Source organism: Egretta garzetta, unplaced genomic scaffold, assembly GCF_000687185.1.
Source record: "Egretta garzetta isolate BGI_Z169 unplaced genomic scaffold, ASM68718v1 scaffold108, whole genome shotgun sequence".
NCBI lineage: Eukaryota > Metazoa > Chordata > Aves > Pelecaniformes > Ardeidae > Egretta > Egretta garzetta.
Genome location: NW_009260614.1, coordinates 6,614,273 through 6,625,186, shown reverse-complemented (window position 1 = coordinate 6,625,186; position 10,914 = coordinate 6,614,273).

Genomic DNA, 10,914 nt, shown 5'->3' with positions numbered 1-10,914 from the left:
GAATGAGATAAAGTTTTCTACCCTGATAAGTGTTTGCTCTACTGGTTTTTAGCTGGTAAGGATCTCAGCAGAATATTTTGAAGTAGGCTTGTGTGTATATGCATGTAACAAGTTTACAGGGTCCTTTAGAAGATAATGCCTAATTTTTCTATTTTCATGTGTCCCAGCTAGTCTCATCTTGGTCATATTATCTTGATAATGAATAAACTCTGCTATTCTTGCTTTGTACAATAACTTCCACTCAATCGTGACACTAGTGCACATCACTACTAGGACAGAAAGACAAAGATTTCATTGAGCTTTATAAAGCTCTTTGGGGATGAACCCCACTGCACTCAAGGTAAGTGCCAGCCCTGGCCCTGAGAAGCTGTGTTATGGCACAAATCTCTCAAATATTTGCTCTGCTCTCCTTTCCAGCACATCTAGGCTGCTGCCCACAGACATTATTCTCCTGCTGATGTACCCACTGTGTAATGATATCACACCACTTCAAAATATGAGATTTCCTCTTGCTATCTGTGCATCTGGCTCAGCCCAGCAATGCCTGTGGAGAGAATGCCAGAAATGCTTCTCATCTGCAAGAAATGCAGGAAATCCCATTGATAGTATCCCTGAATGCATCAAGAGACCCGCCAGTGGTATTTCTGGCCCTGCACCTTTGTCCTGCCTGTTCTGTAAAGGGTAAAGAGCTGAATATGCCAGGACTTGTATCAAGTGTCTCACAGCATCTTCTCCTCTGCCTTCATTCTCCTTCCTTGTCCACGACAAGAAGCACCTTCTCCTCGGGCCTGCCTTTCCCTTTCTGGGGGATTCCTCTAATCTACAGCACAGGCTGAAAGTAGAGGCAAACCATTTTCTGGCAGCAGCACCAAGCTGTCTCCTGCAGAATGGCATTGCCTGTGCCAGGGCCGGGCTCAGTGTCCTCAGCTGGACATTTACTGAGATGGATAGCTGCTCCTCTTCCAGCACTGTTTAATAGGCACTAATCCTGCATGTAGAAAGTGCCTGTGTTGCGTAATGGTCCTTGCAACGCGAGTGGAAACTGCTAGCTCCTAAAGTCTTTTTTGAAGAAGAGTCATCAGGACCAGCGAATGAAACAGCAACAGTGATGGAGATGATGGTGGACAGTGGTGGATTGCACAGAAATCTGGGCATCCAAAGCAGTACCCAGACTTTGAGGATGGCTCCTGTTGGGTTTGTGTGTGAAACAACCACATACCTTAGGCTTGTTGCATTGCAATTGAGTGAGAGATCTGAGGTGGGAAGGTGGCTACCCACACTTGGGATGTCCAGGCTGAATTGAGAATCCCTCTGCTGTAAGGGAATGAAGAATGAGAGGGCTGTCAGAGGTAACTGTTGCCTTGGACTGACTATTTCCAAGGCAGCACAGCACCTACAGTCCAGCTCTGCATGGCACATCTGGCAGCTAGAGCTGAAGTCAAAGTGTGAGGGGCATGCAGTCCTAAAGGAGGTTGTGGAGCATTAGCAAGATCCGAGCACTGACGGGGGAGGACCAGGAAGAAGGTGAAATGAGGATTCCTGCTAGCCAGGCAAGAGAGAACCAACTCAGAATGCTTCTAATGAACCAAAAAAATATGACACAGTGGGAGAGAAATTTAGGATATTTTCCTGACAGGTACAATTTGACTCCGAAGGTCCCGTACCACACCAGTTCTATCTCTGTTGCCTTCTCCATAAAGACACTAAATCAAATATTGAACCTGCTTTTTCAACTAATGATATGATGCCATTGTTCATGCTGCTGGCTGCTTCAGATGCAAGTGTTACTGAAAGCCCAGATAACTTATCTGTAAAAGAAACAAGGCATCTGAAAGAGGCTCACTTCTGCTGTGGAGTAAGAACAGAAGAGGCCATGGAAATACCAAAACATTTTGCAAAAGCAACCAAGAGCTGCAACCTACAAAACAAGGATGTATGCCTTAGAAGACATGGACTTAGTACAGTCCCAACTTCCATTCAGCCACAGCTATATGATCTTTCTTTCTCCAGCTTTATTCCTGGCTAGCACTAAGGCCTGTTAGGGCTGGTAGAAAGATCTGCTCAGTGCCCAGTTAAGAAAATACTCCTCTAACTTCTGCAGAGTCTGCAGGGCTTCATGTGGGAAACCCACAATTAGTGAGCAGCCTGTTGTTCTGTGCCAGCGGGAAAGCACACGCAAGGTGTGGAAGGTACATACCAAATGTATGTGCATGGCATGAGCAAATGTACTAACAGAGACTGAAATACCAACACATCTTTCCCCTCCCGAAGCATCGGGTGCTGGCTACAGCCTCACCCAGGCAACTGGGACACAGGAAAAAGTCACTTTTGGTTTATTGGTAAGTCACACAGGGAAGAAGAGGCTAAGATGTCCCAGTGACTACCCAAAAGCCAGCCAGATGTAAAGAAGAGCAGCAAATCAGGAGAAGACAAATAGAAGTAGATATTCACAATTTCACACAGTCACTGTTTCCTTCCCCCACACTGCAGTTCTGCTTAACCTGAGAGACAAATTTATTGCTCAGCCCTCATGTCCAGACAGTGCAATTTATGGTTTCAAGACAGAGGCCAGAGATGATAGGTCACTCACCTAGATTATTTTTTTTTTAACTGCCAAGACAAAGGGTTATGATATGGTCATGTTGGGAGCATGAGGAATGAGCAGGAAGAAACAGAAATTTTGGAACACAACCAGGGAAAGCAGCAACTAAACTCACATCTGATTTGGTAGCATAAATGTTTTGCAGGGCTTTGGACTACATAAACAACTACCTACCTCATTTAGCTAGCTCTAACTTTCAGTCATATCGTCTCTTCTGCTAGTTTCAGAATCACTGGCCCATCTAATTGTCATTCAAACATCTACTATTCCAGATACAAACTTAAGTGTTTTTTCTTAAGTTCAGCACTACATTTTTCTGAGGGAGAGATCGTGTGCATGTTCCCAAAACAGCAGGGGAGTTTGAGAGTCCTGTGGGAGCAGAGGAAAGCAAGGGCTGATCTGCGTGCTGCTGCATAGTGCAATGTGCCTATGGCACGTGTACGACCCAGCCCAGTGTGTGTTACCTCAGCGCTTTTGCACTGCCTACTCTAAACCTGCTGGTCCATCACACTGACAGAACAGCAACTCCGCTCTCTATTGCCCTAGGGCTGTTCTTCCCTTCCCTACCCTCCTCTGGGTCCAAACACGATTTCCCAACATGATTTCCTCCTTCCCCATCACAAAAAGAAAAAAGCTTCTTCGCTTTCTCCTCTAATGGAGGCTGCACTTGATGAAGCAGCACTGTTATTAGGGGAATGGACTGTTAACAGCATTTGGGCATTTCTTAGTAATGAGGGCAGTGAGATGGAAGGGGGGAAGTAATCAAAATACACGTACCAGATGGGCTATTTCAGACACATTTTTCTCCCTTAGCACCTGTGAAGGGCATTGGCTTTCAGCAGGGACACTTTTTGTAATGAAGTTAAACCCACAGAGCATGGTGGGACAATTTGTATCTGTTCACAGACAGGAGGAGGAAGGGAAAAGCACCGTCTTCAGAGGAGTTTTCTGGCACTAAATGGATTCTGCCTTGACTAAGCCCAGGGGAGGGCGTTGAGAGCCCCGTTTCTCTACCTGTCCCCATCACAAGCAGAGGTTGATTCAGTCTCCACAAGCTTTCCAACCCTTCTTCTGTTAGAGGGCAAAAATAAAGGGGGACAGGGAACACATGGAGACACTTGAGGCATCTGCAATTGCAGAAAGCACGACAGAGAGCTGCGCTGTGTCTCAGGCTGAGAAGCCAAAACCTGTAGAGCCCTACCACCACGACATTAACTGCTGCATTAGCACAGGCCTCATTCAAACCCTGGTGCTGAAACACATCCTTAGGATGGAACAGGGAGAAACTCTCCTTCACTTCAGGGAGGCTCAAAAGTGCCAAACACAGGCCAGAGTGAACCCCTCTCCAGGACTTTAGGAAGCCCAGACACTGCTCTGGCAAAGCCATGGCTCCAGCCGTTTGTAGGGGGCTGCCTGCACTGTGAAGGAGCTGATTAAGGAAAGTTGCTTCAGACAGGGAGAAAGGATGTCAGAACGGCACTGGATGCTTCTGAATAGGAACAGGTTTTGCAAAAAGATATTTGCAAAAGGATGGAAAGGTAAGTCTTGGGTGTGAAATGCTGGGCTGGGGGCTAGGAGAGTGAAGTGTGTTTCATCACTGAATCAGTCAATCTTCGGGTAAACCAGAAAACTCAGCCAGGGGACACCATATAAACCAGACTCCACTAGAATCAACAGTATCGACATCAGTGCTGGGCACCATAGTACAGTATCTGTCTGCTGCAGAGATGAGGCAATTTTATGGGCAGCTTTAGTACAGCTGCCAGGACTGAGGCAAGAACTGTATGTAACAAGCATTGAAATGTAGAATTTCTCCCAGCCAACCTGGAAGTTTTTGTACCACAAGTTTCCAGCTTTCCATTGCTTGTTCAACTGAGTGCATCTTCAGCCTTGAAAAGGGAACGGCTGTAATTTCAACTCATGTTGCTGAAAGCAGAGCATAATAAGATGGTAATCCTACCATTAGCATATGAGCTTTATTTACCCAGCTGTTACCTGCAGATACGACAAGTAAGGGGCGCAGGGTGGAACAGGCAGAGCTCAGCGATGTCAACGTGCAAAGATGTTCCATTATCTCTAAAGCTGACACAATGAGGATGGAGCTTTAACATTTGTCTTCCATACCGCACTGCAAAGACTCTCCCCCCGCCCCAATCTGTTTGAAAACCATCTCGCAGAAAACGGATGCTCTAAAGTAAAACAACAAACCCCAGCTATCAATGTACTATTTGTCTGAAACAGACAGCAGGAAATTGTGGGTAAAACCTGCCTGAGGCATTTGGTTTTGCAGGGCAGCAAAAAAAAAAAAAAACCCAAACCTGTGCTTGCATTCAGAGGGGAAGGACCCGCAGCCACAGGGCTGTCAGCATCACAACTGATCACCAGAGGACTGTTTTATTGCTCAGCTTGTTTTGCATTTATACAGTGATAAAGTAGCAGGAGTTCCTCAAGCAGGAAATGGTGGTATCAGCTTTACCTTTTTTTAAAAGGGAATTTAAGGTGAGACTTGGGAGAAGGTTGGTGCTGGCTTTATTTATTTGTATCCCCTTTCTGGTCCTGTTTGCTTTCTAGTCAAGAACTCTGCTTCTTCAGTGTGCATTCAATATTAAATTGCCTCTTAATGTACTAACTCTTGACTTCTCTTGAAGAATACGCTCCAGCATAGAGAATTCACAGCATTTGTCAAGGAGAAAAGGATTAAGTGAGTAGGGACTCCAGCCAAGTTTTCTTGATACTTTTTTTTCCCCAGGTACTGGTAGATAAAAAATTACAAAATTTCCTGGATTATTTATTTATTTATTTTTCCTGTGTCTACATAAGCACTTTTTTGTTGATGAAAACGACTCAAGCTCTCATGTCAGCCACCCCCACCAGAAGCAGCACTTATCCAAGGTCACCAAGTCACTGGCAGGGCAGGGAATCAGACTCCATCTCCCAGTTTTTAGCCTTCTATATCTGCCAATGGCCAGATCCTTTTTGTCAGCAATATCCTGAACTCACTAGCCCAGAGTTGATTTGGAAAAAGACTGAAATACCACCTTGATGTTCAGAAAAAGCTTTGACCCTTGAGTTTAGTTGCAAGCATGTTCCCCGAGGAAGGCGTCTCACCGCAGAGCCGGCACAGGCACTGGAATGCAGTGTTTCACTGCCGACTGCGCCTCCAGTGCTGAGCAGTGCAAAGACATTTCTCATCACGGGGGAAAAGAAGAACCTCCCCATGGTTTCTGACAGGGAAGGGCACGATCTTCCAAGCCTATAAGGACTGGGTTCACCTTGTGATAAAGGGGTGACTTCTCTCCCTGTATTTCAGAGACAGCAGTTGGGAAAAGCTGCCTTTAAACTAAGTTTTTAGACACACTTGAGCAGCATCCGAGGAGGGGGGGAATAATGTGCCGATTCAGAAATATGACGCACCCTTTGCAATCACTCTTCATGGCCTTGAGTCCTTAAAACACCATGGGCTCGAGCAGCGTTTCATAGACAGTTCAATTGCTCTCATGTAGCGTTCTGCCGCCCACTTCCTGAGTTATGGAGGGGCTCAGCTGTATTTCTAATCAGAACCACATTAGCCAGTGGAATGAACATGGCTATAAGGATCCACATCAATAATGCTTATTGCTCCAGAGGTCGAGATCCTTGGGCTGAGGGCAAGAGAGGGGGAATCTCCCTCTAAAACCAATACTGAAAGAAAAGATATGGCAAGCTAGATCCTGAATAGCGAAGTACAAATGGAAGCTCTGCAAAGGATGGTGGCCTTTTGCAATGCTACTGATTCCCACCCATGCACAGGACGAGTGAGAAAGGTTACCTGGAAGGCTGAAGCCCTCCTCCAAGATGCAGAATTCTGGAGAGGGAGAAGGACTGGTATTATGAAGACAGAATTCCTGTTTAAAGCACACTGACTCTCTGAACCAGGTCTCTCTCTTTTATCTCGGGAATGCTGCCCTCTCTGACAGGACAAAAAAATCGAGAGGGCTCAGTTTGGAACCTAAAACTGCCTGCAGAGAAAAACAGGTTTGGAAAAATCCAGATATGTTTATCCCCCCACATGTCATGAGACTGCCCCTCAAGCAGGACAACAGCTAATCCTAGGTATGAATCCCCCTTCCCACTGATGAAACAACACTGTGGCAAAAGCCTTCCCATTCCTATTCTCAGAGTAAGGAAAGCTTTAATCCTGTTTAAAAAGCCTTCAAGGCAGCCTGGCTTCCCACCCAGCTTTTCCAGCAGCAAGGCAAATCCCAAGTGCTTTTAACTCCATTGCCCTGTAAACATGCGAGCATTAACAGTCCTCAGAAGCACATTTCTGAGTGAGCCTTAGGGACCTTGGGCAAAGTAAATAAAGTGGCAGAAAGCCTTTCTAGAGGTTTCATAGCCTCTAATTTCCTCACCCAAGAGTCACAAGTACAGCAGCTGTCACTTAAAGCTCTCAGCAATTCACACATCCCAATCCAGCTCTTGCTGTTCTGTGTTTGAGAAGCACTGAAAGCCATCTCCTCAATTGTCTCCAGAGTAAATAAAGTTCAAGGCAGTATGACAAGAAAATTAGAGGCTATAAAGTCTTGAGAAGCAGTTGTAAGGTAAACTGTCTTGCCCAGTGCAAGGTGCATTAACTTACAGACCCTTGTAAGTCATTTCTCCCTGCCTAGAGTTTTTGCTCAGAAGAGCTAGCGACTCTCCAGGATACTCCAGTAAGACAGCCAGCTGAACAAGTCAAAGTGGATACTGCTACCCCGACAGGCGCAAAGGACAGAGAGCACTCCAGTGTGTCAGAAGGAAAGCAGAGGTGGCTCACAGATGAGTGCTGGAATGAAGATCTGAAGAGATGCTTAACTGGTGAGATGTGCCTCTGGAAATAGAACTGTTTGTGCAGGAGGGGCTCCAGATGAGTGGAGGAGCAATGCAAAAACCTGCAAGTGCAAAAATGGAGGAAGAGCATTAGCACAGAGACAAGGTCTTGTTATACAGCAGGCATAAAATGAGAAGAGGACTACAAGGTTCTAGGAACAGATAAAGGAACAACTTGTAACAGGAGGGCAAATAAAGTGAAAGTACGAAGGAAATGAGCAACACAGCTAGAGAAGTGCCAGTGCTGCATTTAGACAAGGACCTTAGGCTTACCACACTAATACAGAAGTTCTCACGATAAACAAAGAAAGGGATGGGACAAAAACATGAACAAGCATATGACAGATGTGACCTCAACATCAGAAAAGATCCATCAATCCATCACATTTGGTCGCAGGAACTAAATGCGGTATGTTCAGGAACAAAAGGAAGAGGCAAAGGTGGGAGCATGGTAAAGATGGCAGATAGGACAGAGGATGAAGACAGCAGACTTTAGTTTGGCTCAGTGTCATCTTGGGGAAAGAATTAAAGTTCTCTGGGTGGTAGGAGGCTGCTGGTCAATTGTAAATCCCAAAGGAGAAACTAGAAGGTATTCCTGGGCAAGAGTGCCAGATTTCCATGATCTTGGGCTGGGGCCAGGCAGTAAAATTTGCTTTTCAGGAGATCTAACCTGCTATTCTGTACAGCACTCTTCCTTTCAGGGAAAAAAGTTAAGATGGAAAGGATAAAAGATGAGAAGTTAAGTGTAGGCAAGGAACCAAAAGAAAAAGACTGCAAAGCATGCCGTGCTGTAAGGGGAGTGACCAGGCTGGAGGCAGGCAACTGGTGGACTTCTGCCAGGAGTCCTGCGATTCACATGGTCTAAAAAAACCCCCAGATTGTTCTGTGGTGCCAAAGGTGTTGCGTTTCAGTTGTCACAATAACACAAAGAGGGCAGAAAGAACTGGGTGACCTTGAATACCCAAGACACAGAAATAAGATCAAACAGCCTAGAACAGAAGAGTTTTCATCATGCATTTGCTGCCTGCAAGTAACAGAGCATCTAGACAAGTTTGGAGTCTCAGTCCTCCCAAGACCAGCTAAATGATGTAACTGTGACAGGAGAAAGTGTGAGAGGTGAGCAGCAGAGAAATCTCAACTCCCATATCCCTGTTCAAAGCCACAACATGTAGGCATAGGGGACCACCACAAGGATGCTCAATGGAACAGAAGGTTTAACAAATGAAGGTTGAGATTTGCAGTATTTCCAGGTAGCTGCACACAGAGACCCCAGCTCCTCTGCTCTTTTCCCAGCCAGGCTGCCCAGAAGTTGGAAAGCTGCACTGGCACAGCACAAGGCCTGGCTTAACACACCTCCCCAGCACATGGCCAAGAGGTTGAACTTGCTGTAACCTTGGCAAGACAGATCTGCCTTTAACCATGCTTTGTGGCTGAGCTTCTGGGCTCCTTCCCTAATGCAGAGACAGGGCAGAAAAATAATGCAGCCTAGAAGTTGAGCTTTTAAAAGAAAAAAGCTTTCTCTGCTATATACATCATTACCCAACAATACAGAGTAGCTACTTGGAGTATCTCTACGTTTGTTGAGTAAGAGACCTGATTTTAAAAGCCAGCAGCTTTATCCATGGTGTAATGTATCAAGCGCAAGCTGAATTGACACTTAGGCAAGTCAAAGCAAATGTTTTTAAGATGTGACAGCAGAGCCATTACCAGCTTCATATATTTCATTTTACTTTTGTGCACACAACCAAGCATATTATTGGCTTTTTATTTCCCTTCTTGTTTGCTTCAGGATTCTGATTAAAGCAAGGTAATATTTCATGAACTGCCAGGTTGTGCTTAAACCATTAGGTCCATCTATGAGAAATATTTATTGGCTTAGGAAATGGGGGAAAAGGGAAGCTGGAGCACTGGTGATACATCTCTTCCACTTAGAAAACAGAGCAAAAGCTTTTCAGATTCTTGCTAGCCAAAGCTCTGATTCGTGAGAGGCTGAAATTGGCTTGGTATCAAAAGCTGTAATGGCCAGATGATACAAAGCCCTGATCTGGTCTAAAGCTCCTGGATCTGTTCAGCTTTGTATTGAAAATGTTAATGATGATAACAGAATTTATGCTTGGTTAATGTCTTGTAATAAAATCCCACAGGCCTCTGCAACAGTCCTTTTTTGCAGTCTCCCCTCCTCTGATGCTGTTTGAGGTCACTGTATGTGACTGCATGGCCCCCTTAGCCTGAAGACTGAAGCACTGACTCTCCTTTGGCAGAAGCCAGTGGGGTTTTACTGCTAGCACTCCTGAAAAAATGCTTGCTTTACGTGACATGAGATGGCAAGAAGGCAAGCAAGGTCCGAGAGCCACAACCATCATAGTACAAACCCAAGCAGACTGGGGTGTAAAGTGCTTGACCTGCTGGAGCTCCAGGGAAAAAGAGCACAGACAGTCCAGCAGTCCAATACCGAATGACACTATGTACCACGGCACTGCAGAGCAGACCATCCCGCGCTGGTACCACCAGGATCTTGTGCAGCGCTGTGCTGAGGCTCTGAAGAGGGCTCACCTGAGGGCCAGGGACTCCCGGCAGGCACTTGGCAATGCCAGAGCAATGCACTCCACCTCCAAGAGCACGGTTGCAGGGAGTCACAACTGACTGGGAAAGGCGGGACCAGCAGATACTGTCCTAAGAGGTCCCCCTGTGCAAAGGTAGCCAGTATGATGCAAGACAGAGTGAGAGGCCAGGCAGCATGCCAAAGGCTCAAGTCAGCACAGAGTCACTCTGTACGGCCTTGCTGACTTGGCTGTGCAGCTGCTTGATTTGTACCCAGATCCAGAGCACCTCTGTGAAATTATAACCTGAAAGACCTGTCCTCTAGACAACTTAGCTAAGCAGAAGTGGGGCACATGCACATTGTCTCATTACCAGATACGAAATGAAGCAGAGAAGGGAGGCATGCTGTTTCTAGACTTGGTTGGGATAACAAGACACTCTGGGGTAATTAAGGTACTTTTCCAGCCATGCTGGAATGAGAACCTGCATCTTAAAGCTGGATGCAGTCTAAAACCTGAATAGCCACAATTAACGTAACCAGCTCAAGGGCAAACAAAACCTAACCTTCACTATGGGAACATGTTGTCTTCCCTGTTCATTCTGTAGGGAACCACAGGGCACCACAGGAGCTGGTCTGCAGTGGAGCTGGTAGACACCAGCACATGAAGTTTCTGCTGTTCAAACTTCCACAGAGGTGAGGGGAGAGTCACAGCTGAGGTTACAGCACACAATGCCCTGTCCCCATCTCCAGGGCAGGTACAGAGCTGAATGAGTAATGGACGGGGGTAGAAGAGGTGATTTATTTAAGAGGCTTCTAAATCAGTTCACTGAGATGGCTGACCTTCTGACAGTGACTTAATCAGCACAAAACATTTTCTTGATTTGTCACCAGGGAACAGCAAAATATTCTCGGATGAGCTTCA